This window comes from Rhinoraja longicauda, chromosome 7 (genome assembly GCF_053455715.1).
Source record: "Rhinoraja longicauda isolate Sanriku21f chromosome 7, sRhiLon1.1, whole genome shotgun sequence".
Taxonomy (NCBI): Eukaryota; Metazoa; Chordata; class Chondrichthyes; order Rajiformes; family Arhynchobatidae; genus Rhinoraja; species Rhinoraja longicauda.
In genome coordinates, this window is record NC_135959.1 from 60,587,290 (window position 1) to 60,606,668 (window position 19,379).

The following is a 19,379-nucleotide window of genomic DNA, read 5'->3' on the forward strand; positions in this document are numbered from 1 at the left end:
TAACACTGTCCAACACACACGGGACACTTTACACATCCACCAAGCCAATTACCCTACATACCTGTACGTCTTTGGAGTGTGGGAGGAAACCGAAGATCCCGGAGAAAACCCACGCGGTCAAAGGGCGAACGTGCAAAACTCCGTAGAGACAGCAGTCAGGATTGAACTCGGGTCTCCGGCGCTTAAAGGCAGCAGCTCTACCGTAGCGTACCGTACTGTGCAGCTGAGTGGTGGGATCAAGGAGAAGATGATGGGAATGTGGGATGAATAAAATAGGGTTCGTGTAAATGGGTGCCTGATAGCTGGAGCAGAGTCTGTGGGGGGCCTGTCTCCATCCTTTATGAAGTGTGGAAATCCGTCTTCTTCCATGCAGTGCGAGACCAATTTCCTCGCCACCCCTTCACATTTCTTCACACAGAGAGTGGTGAATCTGTGGAATTATCTGCCACAGAAGGTAGTTGAGGCCAGTTTATTGGCTATATTTAAGAGGGGAGTTAGATGTGGCCCTTGTGGCTAAAGAGATCAGGGGGTATGGAGAGAAGGCAGGTACGGGGAGAAGGCAGGTACGGGTTACTGAGTTGGATGATCAGCCATGATCATATTGAATGGCGGTGAAGGGCCGAATGGCCTACTCCTGCACCTATGTTTCTGTGTTTCCCTTGCACTAAACTCTGCACTTTCTCCTCGCAGAAATCACACTGCACCTGTCCGCCACCTGCTGCCTTTCCGCTGGTGGCCGCCAAAGGGGTGACTGACAACATTGGCAGCCACTGGGACGGCGCAGCGCAGCGCTCCACATGACCCACCTTTGAGCTGATGTCCACCAACCACTCGCTCCCCCACCCACCCCCATCCTGGCCGAATTACACCGCACAGCCCGGTAGACAACGAGCAACGATTCCTGGAAAAGAGACACAAAATGCTAGGGGGTAACTCAGCGGGACGGGCAGCATCTCTGGACAGAAGGAATGGGTGGCGTTCCGGGTCGGGACCCCCTTGCATCTTGTGCCTCTCTTCAGTTTGAACCAGCACCTGCGTTTGTTCCTCCCTCCACAGCGATCCCTGGAACCTTGCGTCGGCCTCGTTCCTGCAAGATCCCCTGATCACACGAAATAAAGCTAAACATGCAAGAAAGTGAGGAGCCGAGCAATTGTTCACTGTTGTCGAAATCGAAGCCAACCCATGACTCACATCAAAGGCAGGCAAGCGAGTGGACAATAGCAAGCAAATGGTTACCATTTTCAAAGATGTGAATGATTAGTTTTGGGGGGGTTTGACACCATTCCCGCCCACCAGACTGATGCCGCCCCTTGCCTTGTCCCACCGGCCAGCACTCCACTTCCCGTGATGCAGGGTGGTGGTGGTGGCTTCCATTGGAGAGTGTGGGGGGGACTGGGAGCCGCCGGGCTGTTGATGAGGGACGAGCTGGGAGTCGGTCACTCTCCTCCCCGCCGCCGTGCTCCCTGCCTCATCTCCCCGGGCAGCTAGAGAGGGTTAACAACCCCCCCCCTCTCCTCCTCCTCCTCCTCCTGCATTCTCCCCGCCTCCTCCTTCCCTTTGCAGCCTTCAGACGTTAATGGGAAGGTTCCTTGGCCACAGCCAGGGAGTGCGGATTGATGTTGGCAGAAGTTGTTTTGCAGAGGAGCAGAGAGGCAGGAGCGCTGAGTGTTTCCCTGGGCCGGTCGCTGCCGCGGGAGCTCAACACACAACACCGAGTTGTGGGAAAGACAACGAACTCTTCGCCTGCAGGAATACATACACACATCGTGGCTGCGGCTTTACAGCAAAGACAACCACCCCCCTGGTCTCTGTTTTCTTGGCACGCACCCCTCCCCCCTCGTGGGAAACCGGGTAAGAAAAGCATCTCATTGATTATCTGCGATTAAAAAGGACCCGCGGGTCCGGGGAATTTGGTGAAATCAGTTGACCAAAAGTTGGACAACAAGTTTCCCCCCCCCATTCGCAACATCACGCCGCCACAGTTCACCTGGCGCGGGTTAAACTGGTGAACCGTTGAGATTTTGTTTATCCACCCTACTCCAGAAACCTGAACTAGTCACGGCCTTCAAAGATACACAGTAACCGTTAGAGATTATTTCAATGGCAAGGTCTTTTGTTGCATTAGATGTATCACATTCACTGCTACTTTCTTTGCAAATCAAAGCGATTTCAAAGTAAATGAAAGCTATTTTCCCTTTGAGCGCAAGGGACACGAGACTGAAGTTGTACTGTATGAGGCTTGTGTAAACCGCCAACTGCAGCTCATTCCTACACTATATCAGGCTGTCTGGTGAAACTACATTAAATACACTAGCAATATGAATGATATGCTGCATTGCTTTGATGTACAGCTTTAATGGACAGAAAGGCTAACGATGAGTGCAGAACCATGAAACTGTTCTGGTTTTGTGGCAGCACGAATAGTTTTTTTTTTTAAATAGCCTCATAATATACTACACCTTGGGCATTAAAACATTTTTTGTTTAGAATTGAAATGGTGACAGTTTGTGATCAAGCATGATATATGCAGGCTCCCATGGAACTGTTACATTGGGCACATTGGCTCATTGCAAAGTTATGTGTGATAAATTAGTCACTGTGTTTTCTTGTTTACATTTGTAGCAGTTTCCCTTTTGTAGCTTTTTTCATTTATATTGAAAATAGAATTGACTTTTTTCAGTCAAAAAGAGAAGAGAACCAGTGTAAGGCCATTGACATCGTGTAACAACCAATTGCAAGAATATAATAAATAATTACAAGAGTGGCTCCTTGAGATGCTCCACCATTCAGTATCACAATTGACCCTAAGTCTTCCTCCCTGCCTGATTCCCATAATCTTTTTATTCCATGTTGTGCCCCAAAATCCTTTAATTTCAGTCTTGAACGTGCTTGAGGATTGGGCATCCACAACTGACAGGGGAATTCCAAAGATTTGCTAATCCTCTGAGTATAGAAATTTTCTCCATCACTCAGTCCTAAATGACTGTACTGTTATCCAGGGACTATGCCCTCTAGTTGTGAATTCTCAAGCCAAGGCAAGCACTGTTTCAGCATTTACCCAGTCAGCATGAGAATCTTGTCTTTCAAAGAGATCAAATTTCAGAGCAAACCCTATCGTAATCAATCAAGCTGGCCCTTCCCCTCCTCCGTCCCATAAACCAAGGCTCTGCACTAGTACCTGTAATACAATTATATACATCTCCTCTCAGTACAGGGATCAAGACTGTATACTGTACTCCACATGAGGTCAGACCTCTGAAATTCCAGCAGGACTTTTGCATTTCAACTTCCACCTTTTAAGTCTAGCATATCATTTTCTTCTAATTGTTTGCCTTACAGTCATGTGTTTTCCGGACCATTTTGTTTCCTGAAACGCACTCCAGGAATCTTCTGGACACCAGCATTCATACTTGCCTGACAATAGACAATAGGTGCAGGAGGAGGCCATTCAGCCCTTTGAGCCAGCACCGCCATTCAATGTGATCATGGCTGATAATTCTCAATCAGTACCCCGTTCCTGCCTTCTCCGCATACCCCCCTGACTCCGCTATCCTTAAGAGCTCTATCTAGCTCTCTCTTGAATGCATTCAGAGAAACCATTTAGGAAAAATATTATTTTGCTGTGTGTGTTCTACTTTAAAGTAATTGTGTCCTTCTTTAAAGTACCTTCAACGTTACTAAGAGTTCATGCTAAACAATTGTTCGTATTGAGATTCCACAAAGTTCAATGGGTGGGATGGTCAGATTTAGTAGCAAAGTTAAAATAAGTGTTTGGCTAGGAATTAAAAAGAGGAGTTCTCATTGCCTCGGTAGTGATATGGGATACCATGTGTGCACCTGTGAAATCAAATAGGTTTTGCTTTAATGTTTCATCAGACCTGATCTGCAAGACAGTCTGCAGCAGTACACTCTTTCCCCAGTCCTTGCACCCACCATCTTCCAACTCTGGTGAGAATGCAACCACAAGGTGAAAACTCAGATAAAGTAAATCTGGAATATGCCCTTGTACGCAGGGCCGTCTTAACGCATCGGCCTGATGGGCACTTGCCCGGGGGGGCCACGAGCATAGGGGCCCCATGCTGATCTGTGTATGTTAAGTGTCTTGCAATAAATAAATATTACTTTAAAAATGTATGTTCAATAAGTGCTTTTTTCGCAACATTTTCGGTCACTAAGTGCTTCTCACAGCGATCTGTAAGTGCTTTTCGCAACAATGTAGCACCCTAAGTCCATCGCTAAGTGCTTTTCGGTAAGTGCTTTTCGCCGGCACGACGGGGGGGGGGGGGGGCTGGTAGGGAAAGGGGGGTGGGGGAGAGTAACGGTAGGGGCCCCAGTACAATGCTTTGCCCGGGGGCCCATAATGCTGTAAAAACGGCCCTGCCTGTACGTCTGGTCAAAAAATAATGAAATTGGTTTGTACAACTTGTGCAAAACGCAGTCCTTAAGCAACTCTGCCGGTCAGACAGCATCTGAGGAGGGAATGGACAAGTGACGTTTTGGACCAGGACTCCTCCTCAAACTCGCAACTTGTGATGTGTTGCATAAAAAGAATATAAGAAATTTCATATTTATTATTCCAAACAAAATCTGTCTTGGCTTGCTAATTTTTCTGTGTTGATATAGTGAACTGTAAATATCGGAATCTTGAGTGAAACACACTGCTGGAGAAACTTGACAAGTCAGGCAGCATCTCTGGAGGACATGGATATGGGTGATGTTTAGGGTCAGGTCCTTACTAATTCTAGGGGGTGGGGGTGTGGGGGGAAAGCAAGCTGGAAAGGTAATGGGTTGTGGCAAAGTCTGGTAAGTGAATGGGGATACAGGTGACTGGGGGAGTGGGGTTTATTAACAGGTGGGTGGACAAAGGCCGGAGATGAAAAGGGGACAAGATTATGTCAGATACGGAGAGAAGGGCAGCACAGTGGCTCAGTAGAGTTGCTGCCTTGCAGTGCTTGCAGCGCCAGAGACCCAGGTTCAATCCTGGGTCTCTAGCGCTGCATGGTCAGTTTATTGTATGGAGTTTGTAACTTCTCCCTCTGACCATGTGGGTTTTCTCCGAGATCTTCAGTTTCCTCCCACACTCCAAAGACGCACAGGTTTGTAGGTTAATTGCTTAGGTATAAGTGAAAATTGTCCCTAGTGTGTGTAGGATAGTGTTAATGTGCTGGGATCGCGGTGTGGACTCGGTGGGCTGAAGGACCTCTTTCTGCACTGGAACTCTAAACTAAACTATAAACGAGGAGCGATGGATATGGGTGGTGTAATGGCAACTTTCAGTCTTCGCCAGTAAACTCTTTTCTGATTGCCATTACTCCACAGGGAGTCTGAGTGATCTTTATGCAAACCCACCAGAGCAGATCTTCCAGTCGTTTTTCCAGTTTAATTATTTGTTTATTGAAGTAGTTGTACAAACAAGGAGATGAACATACCAGGCTGTACTTATTTTGCATACAAGTCGTAGCTGGCTGCTCTGACCCTGGTCTGGTTCCAGGTCTCACAGGTCTGTTTCTCGGTCTGTTCACAGGTCTGTGAGAACTGTAAACTCTCCCTCCCTGTGTCTAACTCCTCCCAGTCCCTGTACCCACATAAATATATATATATATATATATATATATACCACCTTGTACATTGTGGAGATCCGGGTGCATACCAGAGTGGATGGCACAGGAAAGGGGGATGGGAGGAAAGAGGGGGTTTTACCTAAAATTGGAAATTTCAGTGTTCATACCATTTGGTTATAAGCTACCGAAGCAGAGTACAAGGTGTTGTTCCTCCAGTTTGTGTGTGGTAATGGCAGAGGCCCAGGCTAGAAGGATGAGAGGGGATCTTATCGAAACATATAAGATTATTAAGCCACGTTAGAGGCAGGAAACATGTTCCCAATGTTGGGGGAGTCCAGAACCAGGGGCCACAGTGTAAGAATAAGGGGTGGGCCATTTAGAACGGCGATGAGGAAAAACATTTTCAGTCAGAGAGTTGTAAATCTGTGGAATTCTCTGCCTCTGAAGGCAGTGGAGGCCAATTCTCTTAATGCATTCAAAAGAGAGCTAGATAGAGCTCTTAAGGATAGCGGAGTCAGGGGGTATGGGGAGAAGGCAGGAACGGGGTATTGATTGAGAATGATCAGCCATGATCACATTGAATGGCGGTGCTGGCTCAAAGGGCCAAATGGCCTACACCTGCACCTATTGTCTATTGTCGTATGGGAATGGGAAGATGTTAAAATGGTTAGCAACTGAGAGATCTAGCAGACCAAGTATTTGGTGAAATGGTCATCTTGTCTACTCTTGGTCTCGCTGATGTAGAGGAGGCCACATTGGGAGCACAGAATGCAGTAGACGAGGTTAGAGAAAGTGGTTGTGAGCTACAGTTTCACCCAGAAGGGCTGATAGTTTGTCGAGGGAGGAAGTGTAGGGACGGGTGTTACATCTCCTGCAGATGCAGGGGAAGAGTATTTGGGGAGGAGATGGTTTAGGTGGGAAGAGATTTGTGGAGGGAGTGGTCTCTGCAGAAAGGGGTGGGGATGGTAAGATATGACTGGTGGTGGGATCATGTTGCAGGTGTGGTGATGTCAGAAATGATATGATGGTTGCTGATTGGGTGAAAAAGACCAGGAGTACTTTATCCTGGTTCCATATTTGTGGAAGGAGCACAAGAGCAGAGCTGTGGGGAAACAGAAGAAACCTGGGTGTGATTCGTCCAGAACAGCAGGGAAGAACATTTACTGAAGAAAGACCGCATATCAGATATGCTGGAGTGGTATCCTCGTTTTGGGACAAGATGCAGCAGAGACAGAGATATTGAGAATATGGGTGGTGTCCTTGCAAGAGGCAGGGTGGGAGGAGGTGTAATCAATATAACTGGAGTCAGAGTGTTTGTACTAGACATCAGTCGATAGTCTGTTGCCGTGATGGAAACGGAGATCAAGAAAGGGGAGAGGTGTGTTGGAGATTGACCACATGAATTTGAGGGCAGTGTGTGGTAAAGTTGCCAAAACCAGCGGGTTCTGCACAGGGTTTAGGCCTGATGCAGTCTTCGAAGTAGTGGAGAAGGAGTTGGGGTTAGTGCCAGTGTATGTTTGAACCTTAGACTTGAAGAAAGTGAGAAGAGTCAAAAGAGAAGAGGTTGATTTTACATGCTCCATGTGAGAGTCAAAACTCTCACTGTCAATGTTCTCCAAATCACTCCAGGGCACAACTAATACTAGCTTAGAAATGGGAGCTTCAGCAAGGGTAATTGATGTAAATTTGTATGCAGACGTGCTCGCATGTGAACCTTCAGTACTACCGTATTGATATCTCATTAATGTAATATTGCAGTGAGTGTACCATGCTAGCACTTGGGAATCAAAATGAGTAAGCACTTTGTCAGGTTCATTATTTTTGATTTATATGATTTTTTTTTTTAAACTGCAGAAACTGGTAATGTGATTTTGTAAAAAAACATACCAGTATTGGGTAGAATCTGAGTGTGAGAGGTGGGGGGGAACAGCCTTTCTGCAGTCCATCGGGTTGGGAAATTATTCCTCTAACGGGAGAAAAGATTAGCATTTGTTAAAAACCAGAGGCCGATTCATTGGATGCATTCAAAAGAGAGTTAGATAGAGCTCGGGGCTAGCGGAATCAAGGGATATGGGGAGAAAGCAGGAACGGAGTACTGATTGTGGATGATCAGCCATGATCACATTGCATGGCAGTGCTGGCTGGAAGGGCCGAATGACCTACTCCTGCTCCTGTTGTCTATCCATCGATGATGGTTCAGTGGTTTTACCTCTCATGAGATAATCAGACCAATAAGACTTTTTTCAGGTCATTCATTTATATTTGTATTGCTGATAATAAAACTGGATTGAGATTTCAGCATGCCGTGCAATAAGTGTGCATGCCACATGATTTTATTGGGCAATTGTGGGACTGGGTTGGAGCCTTCCATGCATGTCATGGGATAATACATGATGAACAGGACCTACCTGAGCAGTTTCCAGCCATTGGAACCAACTGCTTGGAAAATACTGCAAGGAAAAGCTATTGAATTTGAAAGCTCCTCCCTCACTGTGGTTCTCCTTTGTGTGGTACTCTACCCCCTCTCCGCCATACACTTTTCCTTCTCACAACTTTTCCCTGGTTGGTGTTAATGCAGATGGTGTTCCAGAACACCTCCATCGTCCACCCACCTGATTCGGGAATATATCCTCTTCACTGCCTCCCATAATTCTCTCACCACTAGACCGCCACCCTGCGTATGGGCACCACAGCTTTCCAGTAACGTGCTTGACTTCCTGACCTTCCATTCACATTGGCATTGTGCAGTGGGTTGAAGTAAGGTCTTCCCATCTGCAAAGTATGCAAGCTCTTTCTGTTATGTGTAGCGGGTGTCTTTGATTTAAAAGAACTACATCCTGTGACAATGTGACTTTATCTTATGTTGCTACATCGCAGATGCTCTTTCCATGGATCAGTGGTTCTTTATGGTCACATATGCATTGCACAGTAAATTTCTTTTCACATTGCTCATACGTGCTCAAGTCACCATGTTTTGACGCCATTTACTTTGATGGTTAAATAAGTTTGCCTAGCATGAGACGATCAGATCAATAAGATCCTGTTCTTTAATCATTTGGCACAGCTTCCTATCTTTTGAGTGCAAAAGTCTCACTCATTGATAGTAGCCAGCATGTTTGGTCTTGAGTGGATTGTGTGCGTTGCATTCGTGCATCAAATAACAACAGAATATGGCTTTGCTGCAATCCTCCATTGGTCATTCAAGTTCCGACTTTATTAAAGGAGTCTTGATAGTCACTTAATTATATTTCAGAATTAAATCAAATTATTTGGGAAAGTATTTTAAGTATTCTTCCTTGCCTAGTCAAGTTATGTTACATCCAGATCAATCAAACTGTTCTTCTGAACATTTATTGTTAATATATCCAAATGTATCAGTGATTAAAATTTCAAAGTACTTTGTACGTTTGGAAGTTTTGATTAATGGAATCATTGGCATTCAAAATGCTAGTGTTTATCGGGATCATTTGTGTACAAAACAAAATGGCTACAGCAAGGCCTATTGGAAGCAACCTTGCAGTAGACCAAAGGTCGAGACCAAAGGCTGTTCTTATAGTTAATATGTGCAAACAGGTGTCAGTGACATGACCCATCTAACTCTGAAGCCTATTGAAGCAATATCATGGAAATCTTTACAGCTATACTGCTGAAATTATGAATGCATTTCCTTTCCATATTGAAGGAATTGTGTGTGTGTGTGTGTGTGTATGAATTTCACACATCTGAAACCTCCTATTGCTGGTGAAGCTGCTAGATAGTATAAGCACTACAATTTCTCTCGGCAGAATGCAAATAAGATGTAATAGTTATTCATTGTCATACAGGTTTATACTCTTAAGCTGCTAATTAGAAAATACTGAATGTTGCCAAGTGATGAGATATTTGACTCCTTCACTTCATGGAGGTGTGCCGCTGAGATTGCACCTGCAGTGCTCTGACAGAGAGATGAAAAAGAAATTGCATTGCCAGCATGAGTTGCTGAGTTCGCCATTAGCAATAAACTCCATTCAAAAACCACTAAACTCCGTTTAAACTGCACCAGAGAAGTTCCAATTGTTTTACTGGCAGGTATGTTGGAACTTTTGTTAATTGGTTGCCTTTAGTCAGTGCCTAACAAAGAGAGAGAGGGTTGAAAGCCACATGCTGGAAGCTGTCTTAAAAGCAGCCATTATGCATAATATTTTCACTCAATATGACTGAACCTGCTCTGGCGAATCCATTAGGAGCAAAAGCAACTTCTGAGAGTCTGTTAGTGTTTTTGATATCAGTGACGTGGAAAATTGTAATGTCAAATTGGAGGGGGACAGAGCACAAAATGTCCTGTTTTGAGGCAATTGCTTTTAGCTACTTGGACTGAATGTGATCTAATTTGAGACCTGACCATAAGATGAATTGATAAATTGTATGGATAGGGTGCATGAAACTATTCACTAATATATGAATTTGTTTGCAAATTATATGGCATCAATTATTAAAATGTGATTACATAAATGAGTGTATTTTGACATTTAAGAAATGATGTCTGATAGTTTGCACACTCTTTACTATAGTATTTCTACTGCAAGTGTCCGTGCTTTGCTGGTGTTTCTGTGTAGCAACATGAATAGGCAGCTAATGTTACATTGCTCTTTCACATGGCTGTGCATGTGCATTATGGCAGCCTGTACTCTCACTTGCTGTCACCAGACTGCAATGTTTCTATTGATCCTTGGTTTCAATTCAATGGCAGAAACTCCAATGGGTGGAAAAGCAAATTGTACTTTAAACCAGCAGTGCTGAAAGATGATCGTTTACTCAATTAATCTTTTTAAAATATTTTACCAGGTAAACTTAACAGTTGTAATTGTAACATTTAAGTAATATTTTTGCAGTGGTCTTCATTTCTCTGAGATCTATGTACTAACAGCATTATATTTTCATTTTCAACACCCACGATCTAAAAGAATTACGGACCCTTTAAACTGCTGGAGGAACTCAGAACGTCAGGCAGCATCCGTGGAAGGAAATGAACAAATTATGTTTCGGTCTGAAGAAGTGTCCCACTCTAAAGCATTGTCTGTCCATTTCCCTCCATGTATACCACCTGACCCACTGAGTTCCTCCAGCAGTTTGTTTTTTGTACTTATGAAGAAACCTGTGTTTCTTTGCAATAAGTTCATTTTTTAAAAGTTAATAAACATATGATATTTATTAATGTAATAAAACAAAACTAAAACCAGACCTTAGTTAAATAGGTAGCATAAGTATTCTAATTGTTTTAAGAAAATTGTCTACTGTAATGATAGTAATTTTCTAATTTTGGAACCTATAGTGTAGAGACTTGTGTTAACATAAAAATGGACTGGGCTTATAAGTTTATGATGCAGAAATGTTTTGTCTAATTGCAGATTTAGGCAGTTATTTTTTCACAGCAGGAGAATTAGTTAAATTATGAAATTGTGTGGAGTGACGATGCTTGTTTAATGTGAGGACCCAGCACTACAAAACTCTGTCATGTGGAGGGCTAAATTGTTGGTTGCAAGGGAAAATTGCTTGCATGTTCAATGGTCTCCTCTGCCTCACGAAGTGAAGAATAAAAGGCGAAGTTGTGGTAGAAGGGGTAGCAATTAGTGAGGGTATATTGATGTTGGAAGGTTGGGGCAAAGGATTGGTGACGGTTGTGATTGGCTGTTGTGGGAGAGATTAGGCATGATATGGTAGTTTGGCGCAAAGGAGAGCTGCAGCATGCATTAAACCTTTAATCAAGAGGGCAGCTTCTTGCAGCCAGCTGGATGTCTGGGCTGGTTCCATAGGTTGGGACCAACTCAAGTCAAGTGAGTTTATTATCATATGCACAAGGACGGTGAGGTGTAGATACAAAAAATCTTACTTGCAGCAGTATTGCATGCACATACACTCGGATAACACACAAAAACACACATTATGCATACATTGTATATAATATACACAGATTCTACAAGACAGTAAAAATAATTTCTTCCTTTCAGAAATCAACGATTAGTTCCTTGGCTTTGCTCACTTTGAACGAGTGGTCACTCAACTGGGTGTTCACCATCCATGATGCAGCCACCACTAGTGGTATCAACAGCGAGTTTGGTATTGGTTTATTAAAATCGCATGTGCTAAGATACAGTGAAAAGCTTTGTTTGCATGCAGTCCAGTCAGAGCATACTATACGAGTTCAGTCAAGCCATTCACAAGCATTACAAAAAGTGAAAAATACCTGTGTAGAATAGTGTCACAGCATTACAGTTCCAGAGAAAGAATGCAAGGGCCACATTAAAGTTTGGGTGGACGATTGAACTACATCCATGGGAGGTATGTTCAGCAGTTTGATCAGTGGAGACGAACCTGTTCCTGAATCTGGTGGAGCAAAAGTCAATAAATAGTTTGACCTAGGTGTCCTTGTTTATCCAGAAGTTCCAGGAATGAATCTAGGGCCAAGAACTGGTCCATCATGGGCACAGATTTCCCCACCATTGAAAGCATCTACACGAGATGTTGCCTCCAGAAGGTGATATCCATCACCAAAGATTCACACTACCCAGGAAAGGCCCTCTGCTGGTCAAACATGAGATACAGAAGCCTGAAATCACACACCATCAGGTTCAGGAACATCAACTTTCAAGTCAGGATTACTGTTGTATGCACGAGGATAGTGAGGTATGGATGCATTTTTTTAAAATAATTTATTTGAAAAAGGGACCATGTACATTAATTGACATTTAAACAAATGTAAATGCACTCGAGTTAGCCGAGAGGCTAGTTTTCATCGACAGCCCCTTAGCCTGATGTTGTTAGGTATCCTAGAAAAGAAATACAATACAATATGTACAATAGTTAAAAACATAGTACATTACCATACAAGGCAATACAGTTAATTAAAATGAGCAGACAAAACCCAAACAGCAGATATAAAAATACAGTGTAAGTACAGTCTTAATTTCTGCCATGGACCTGTTGCAATGATGAGTAAACTACAATAGATCAAGGCTACCTGAGAGACTGGAGTAAATGTGTGTCATTACCAAGAGCTTGATGCACTTCATGATGGTGCATGTCAGAGCAGGTGGATGGTAATTTATAGATGGCTTTGGAGCTGTGGGTTTCACTGTAATATAGCAGTCTTCACCCACCTGCACAACATTACCTTTCACCATTCCCATATACAATACAATACAATACAATACAATACAATACAATATATCTTTATTGTCATTGTACCCAGGGGTACAACGAGATTGGGAATGCGCCTCCCATACGATGCACTAATTTAGGTAATTTAGACAGCAGCAACCCAACGAAACGAACAGTTGTAACAGTTTTGGACAGGGTAAAGTGCAAGTTGATCTATGCGTTGTGGCCATCCGGCTCAGCAGGACCGGTTCATAGCAGCTATGGCCCTGGGGATGAAGCTGTTCCTGAGTCTGGAGGTGCGGGCATAGAAGGCCTTGTATCGTCTGCCCGATGGAAGGAGTTCGAACAGACTGTTGCAGGGGTGTGAAGAGTCTTTGTGGATGCTGGTGGCTTTTCTGAGGCATCGTGTGTTGTAGATGCCCTCCAAGTCTGGTAGCTGTGTTCCGATGGCCCTCTGAGCTCTATGGACTACCCGCTGTAGAGCTTTCCTTTCTGCCTCCGTGCAGCTGAGGTACCACACAGGGATTCCATGCGTTAGGATGCTCTCTATGGTGCAGCGGTAGAAGGTCTTCAGCAGCTGTTGGGGTAGACCAGACTTTTTCAGTGTTCTTAAGTAGAACAGTCTTTGTTGTGCCTTCTTGACCAGCGCAGCAGTGTTATTGGACCATGTTAGGTCCTCCGAAATGTGAGTGCCCAGAAACTTGAAGCTGGACACTCTCTCCACACTGACCCCATTGATAGAGATCGGGGCATATTCCCCGTTATGTGACCTACGGAAGTTGATGATCAGCTCCTTGGTCTTGGTGGTATTTAGGGACAGGTTGTTATCCGAGCACCAGTCCGCCAGGTTCTGCACCTCCGCTCTATAGTTTGTTTCATCCCCGTTGGTGATCAGCCCGATCACCGTTGTGTCATCTGCAAACTTGACAATGGTGTTGGTGTCGAATGCAGGAACACAGTCGTGTGTGAAGAGGGAGTAGAGCATGGGGCTCAGAACACAGCCCTGTGGTGTGCCGGTACTCAGGGTGATAGTGGAGGACAGGTGCGGGCCCATTCTCACTGCCTGCGGTCGTTCCAGCAGGAAGTCCAGGATCCAGTCACATAATGACGAGCTAAGGCCTAGCTGGTGGAGTTTGGTGATGAGCTTGGTGGGGATGACCGTGTTGAAGGCGGAGCTATAGTCTATGAATAGCATCCTCACGTACGTGCCCTGTCTCTCTAGGTGAGTCAGGACAGTGTGAAGAGCCAGAGAGATGGCGTCCTCTGTAGATCTATTTGCCCTGTATGCAAATTGATGTGGGTCCAGTGAGTCAGGGATGCTGGATTTGATGTGTGAGAGGACTAGCCTCTCAAAGCACTTCATGACAATCGGCGTTAGGGCAACCGGGCGGTAGTCGTTCAGGTTGGAGATCTTTGCTTTTTTCGGCACCGGAACTATGATAGCCGACTTCAGGCACTTGGGGACCGTAGCCAGAGATAATGACAGGTTAAAGATCTTGGTGAATACCTCAGCCAGCTGTTCAGCACAGTCCTTCAGTACCCTTCCTTGAACACCATCCGGTCCTGCAGCTTTGCGTGGGTTGACCCTTTGCAGAGCGCGTTGTACCTCCTGTGTGCTCAGTTGCAAGACCTGTCCCACCGCCTCGGCTGGGGTTCTTTCACTCAAGGTGGTTTTGCCAGTTTCAAAGCGGGCAAAGAAGGTGTTAAGCTCGTTGGTCAATGCCATATCGCTGTGGGGGCAGGCAGGGCTGCTCTTGTAGCCAGTGATGTCCCTGACACCCTGCCACATGCTTCTGGTGTCCGTGGTGTTGAAGTGGTCTTCCACCCGTTGCCTATGGGTGTCTTTGGCCCTTTTAATACCTTTGCTTAGGTGTGATCTGGCAACACTGTATGCTGAAGTGTCACCAGATTTAAAGGCATTGTTGCGTGCCCTCAGCAGGTTCTATACCTTCCGCCTCCACCGAAACCCTCATTTGTTTGCACTTTGTCAGTTTATTCATGCTCTCCTCTGTGACTTTGCTTTGTTATCCTTTAGAAATTTTCAAGATCTTTCACTGTGCTTTGTTTGGAACCTTGGCCAACCTTTTTCATGTTTGTTTTGTACATTTCTCCTTTGTTTTGTACTTCCGTTTTATGGTAGAATCTTCAGCTGGAGAATTCAATTTCTTAAACTTGCTGCTCTACCTCCCCTTCTCCTGAAACCTCCATTCACTTAAAAAATATATAATAATTCCCAGCAAATTTCTAACCATGTCTCTCCTTCGTGGCTTATTGGCTGTTTAAGATATGCCAATGCATTAAAAGGCCTTGGAATGTCTCTTATCTGTAATTGTAGTTCTTCAGTTACATGCAACTGTTCTGCAAATACTGTATGTATTGTCATGAATGATAATATAAATGCAATAAAATATTTGTCTATATTTAACTTTTGTAGAACTTTTGAAATAAAAAAACATTCGCCACTTGTCACATTTGCTTGTCTTGCCTCTAGATCCCCATTATGCCAAGCAGATAGCTGACTTCCTGATGTTCTCCGTTGCTTTTCCACGTCTAACGGAAAGATACAGCAGTATTTAGCAGCCTTTTCATAATTAGCTAAATCATATTGGTGCAAGCAAATACCTGCAGCTGCTGGAAATTTAAACTGCAGACAATGATGGAAATGCCCAGTGGGTCAGGCAGCATTCTGGGGACCGAAAAGGAGCTAATTTTCAGGCTAGAAAGTATTTTCATCAGAACTGGAAAAAGTTTTGAGGAATATTAAAAATACAAATCTTCCCCTTTTCCTCAACGTCTTAAAACATGCATATCTCTGTTCTTGCCCAATCCTGAAGAAAAGATCACAGAGCTGAACCATTAGGGATGGGCCTTCCTGGATGTTGGTAGTTTTGATTAGAACTCCTGGCATTCAACTTCTGACACTTTGTTCCTCTGACTTTTTGCACATGCATCGCCAATAACAGAAGTCCTGAACTTACTGCGAGACAGATGGTACCACATCTGTGCCATAACTCTTTTGCTAGACTCCCTAGTGCCATAGCCCAGTCTTGCTGAGATTATCCAGCAGGATGCTGGTGATTTGCTTCTCTGATCCCAAGCCAGAGTTGACCTGACATAAGATCAAAGAGCCCTGAGAAGTATTGACTGCACCTTCTCCCACCCTGCCTCTTGCAAGGAAGCCTTCCCTTAATCTCAATTTCTCCTTCTCCATAGCACCTGCTCCCAAGATGAGGCTTTCCACTGTAGAACATCCATTTTCTTCAGGAAACATAATTTCACCGCTGCTATTATAAATAGACAATAGACAATAGGTGCAGGAGGATGCCATTCGGCCCTTCGAGCCAGCACCACCATTCAATGTGATCATGGCTGATCATTCTCAATCAGTACCCCGTTCCTGCCTTCTCCCCATACCCCCTGACTCCACTATCCTTAAGAGCTCTATCCAGCTCTCTCTTGAATGCATTGGGGAGGGTGCAAAAGATTGAACAAGATGTTGCTTGGATTGGAGCAAGTTAGTTATGGACAGTCTAGGTTTCCCCACAGTGAAAGAGGTTAAAGAGTGACTTTATAAAGATTTAGAGGATTATCAGAGGTATACATGAGGTGAGTAGTCAGGATCTTTATTTCCCACTGGATCGGAGTTTTAAATGGGATTTTTCTTTTACACGCTGGTTAATATCTGGAAATCTCTGCCTGAGGAGATGATTTAAGAAGCGTTTAGATAGACATGGAAATGGACAACTTGGGGGGAAATGGTATAGTGTAGATGGGCAGAAAGGTTGGCATGGACTGCAGAGGCCTATTTCTGTACTGTGGGATGATTACTGGGACTATCCACCCTATCAATGCCTCGCATAATCTTATATCCAACTATCAGGACAGAACTTGGTCTCCTTTACTCCAGGGAAAACAACACCAGCTTTTCCAATCTCCCTCCCTCTCTCTGTAACAAAAGTCTTGCAATCCTTGCCACGTCCTGGTAAATCTCCTCTGCATTCTCTCCTGCACAATCACATCCTTCCAATACTGTACACAATACTGTAAGTGTGGTCTCACCAATGTTTGTAAATTTGCAATTCAATATCCCAACTCTTGTTCAGTGCCACAACTTATGAAATTAAATCTAATCAAATCAAATTTCTTTATTGGCATTGCAATGGTGCATACAACGGAATTCAGGCGCACTGCCAGAGCGGAGCTCAAATGTACAAGATAAAAAATAACAATAAAATAACAGTAAAAGAGTGAGGAAAATAAAAACTGTTCATACACTTTGTGCGCACACTGTGACACATACACACAGATTCACACACACACATACACATCATGCCGACGTATGCACCCTTATCAGAATATAAGATATTGTTGCTTCACCTCTGGAATCTGACACGACTTCAAAGAAGGGAACATCAGAAGGCTTGACGACATCCCATCACTGCTGCATTCAGATTTTGCCAATCTGAAATGAAGCAGCGTAAGATATTGGAGGTGAAGGATGAGAAGAGAGGAAAATAAATGGGAAAGAATATTGGCATTGAAGAGTTTTAGTGTAGTTTAGAGATACAGCGTGGAAACAGGTGCTTCGGCCCACTGAGTCTGCACCCACCAGCGATCCCTGCACATTAACACTATCTTACATACACGAGGGACAATTTACACTTGACTTTTACAATTTACACAAGCCAATGAACATTCAAACCTGTACGTCTTTGGAATGTGGGAGGAAACCGAAGATCTTGGAGAAAACCCACGAGGTCACGGGGAGACCGTACAAACTCCGTGGAGACAACACCCGCAGTCAGGATTGAACCCGGGTCTCCGGCGTTGCAAGCATTGTAAGGCAACAACTCGACTGCTGCACCACCATTATTGCAACTTGTGATCCTTGTTTATCGTAACAGAAAGATTTTTTAAAATTCTCCCCGGCTTCCCTACTACCTCTCTTCCTCATTTTATTTCTGGTGCATTTGAATTTTCACTCCCTAACGAAGATCTACCCTGCCCCCATCCCAGGTAACTCCCTGCTGCTATAGTGGGTGATCACAGAGGCAAAACCCGGGGTGTAGTTTACAGGAGGAATGCACGTATATGGTCAAGATTTGCCAGTTCCAACAGAAATGTTGAACTTCTGAAGAAGGGTCTCGACCCGAAACGTCACCCATTCCTTCTCTCCCGAGATGCTGCCTGACCTGCTGAGTTACTCCAGCATTTTGTGAATAAATAGAAATGTTATATATGTGATTGAACTTGAGACTAAGGTCGCCTCATCAAATCTGGATCAGGTTCCCCGCATACTGTCATTCAACTCACGCAAACGCAAGTTGAAGAATTTCTGGGTAGCTGTATTTCTCATTTTTATTTTCCCAGCGTGTGTCAGATTATTGACCTGAAATGTGAACTCCTTTAAAATGTTGCCTTACCCGCTGAATATTTTGGGCAATCTTTAAATTATTATTTTTTAGATTTTCATGCAGTATGTTGCTTTTCTGTTCTTGTCTATTATTTCAACATCGTAGTTTGGGAGGGCTTCACTGTTAGTCTTGCTGTCCTTCTGATGAGGGACTTTATGTGGAGTCATTTCCTGTGATCAATGATGGGTGCAAAAGATCTTGTGGCTAACATGGCAACCAAGCCAGTCGTTGTCACGCAGTTTCCGCCCATTTATTTGTTTACTCTTCTAGTTTTGTTGTGCATGAACTGCCTGATGCATTTTGAACAGTGAATACATTTTAAGGAATTCTTTGGCTGCGGTGTTCTTTGGGACATCATCAGGTCAAAACGAACACTAAATGCTCATCTTTTCTGTTACTTATGTTGGAAATTATTTGCATCCCACAAAATTTGACAGGCGTTTATTTATTTCAGGTAATCTTTATATTGCTGCTCAAACTGCTCCTGGTCCCCCCTTGTGCATTCTCCCCCTCTCTCCCCAGTTGCTTCTTTGCATAGTCATAAAGCATGAAAACAGGCCCTTTGGCCCACCTTGCCCATGCCGACCAGGATGTCCCATCTACACTAGTCTCACCTGTCTGCTTTTGGCCCATAACCCTCCAAACCTTTCCTATTCACATATCTGTCCAACTGTCTTATAAATGTTGGTTAACATCAGCATAAATGCAAAGCTTTTCATCCTTATAAGAATGTTGATCCTATAAATGCCATATGTAGTGTGCCCGTTTACATTGATGTCTATGTCATTTTAAACTGGAGGTGATTAACGCTCGGATACGATCTTGTTAATGTTCCTGCTCATTTAACAGAATATACAGGACTAAGAAGTATTCTCATTTTTGACTTTGCATTTGTATCATTACATTTACCATCTGTATGTGCAGCAATTAATAAGAAAAGGTAAAATTAAATATGGTGTTGACAATTTTAGCAACATGTCATTTGGCCATGCCTTTTGATATTTGGAGTTGGGTTCATTGGTTAATTGGGATTCATTTGTTTGATATTTTAGCCAATTTTCATTTAAAAAAAAATCTGTTGCCTTCACTTGTGGATTCAAGGCATTTTCCCCTTGTATAAACTGTTTTAATGGCATGTTACTTGCTTCAAAAGTTAATAGATTACTACAGATGGTTTGTGATCAGCTTTTTATGGTTTTTTAAAAATCTATGCAATTCAAAGCTGTGCATCCCCCACTGATTACAATTCAATTAAAAAAATAAAATA

At 43.8% G+C, this 19,379-nt stretch overlaps 1 protein-coding gene across 7 annotated transcripts in view; it reads left to right on the forward strand.

Moving 5' to 3' along the window:
* The first annotated feature begins 1,676 nt into the window (after positions 1-1,676).
* The window catches only part of LOC144595325 (protocadherin Fat 3-like), a 588,884-nt gene continuing 571,181 nt past the window's right edge, over positions 1,677-19,379 (forward strand). For all 7 annotated transcript variants that reach the window (XM_078402696.1, XM_078402698.1, XM_078402695.1 and 4 more), the window contains exon 1: positions 1,677-1,851. The gene's annotated coding sequence lies outside the window, so the exon portion shown is untranslated. The remainder of the gene's footprint in view (positions 1,852-19,379) is intronic.